Raw genomic sequence first — 279 nt, forward strand, 5'->3', positions numbered from 1 at the left:
AGCGTGGCCGTTTTCGTGCGGGTGACACGTAAAAGCACCCACTACACTCTCTGAGTGGTTGGCGTTAGGAAGGGCATCCAGCTGTAGAAACTCTGCCAAATCAGACTGGAGCCTGGTGTTGCCATCCGGTTTCACCAGTCCTCAGTCAAATCGTCCAACCCATGCTAGCATGGAAAGCGGACGTTAAACGATGATGATGATAAATACATATACAAATATATACCTACACACACATAGATGCCTTTCTCTTGACACACTGTTCCTACCCCCCCCCCCCCC

General features: G+C 50.2%; 1 protein-coding gene across 2 annotated transcripts in view; it reads right to left on the reverse strand.

The window, feature by feature from the left end:
• LOC106880907 (F-box only protein 38) overlaps positions 1–279 on the reverse strand; it is a 35,753-nt gene that overhangs the window by 24,513 nt on the left and 10,961 nt on the right. The gene's annotated exons all lie outside the window — the stretch shown is intronic.

Source organism: Octopus bimaculoides, chromosome 1, assembly GCF_001194135.2.
Source record: "Octopus bimaculoides isolate UCB-OBI-ISO-001 chromosome 1, ASM119413v2, whole genome shotgun sequence".
In the NCBI taxonomy this organism is placed as follows: Eukaryota; Metazoa; Mollusca; class Cephalopoda; order Octopoda; family Octopodidae; genus Octopus; species Octopus bimaculoides.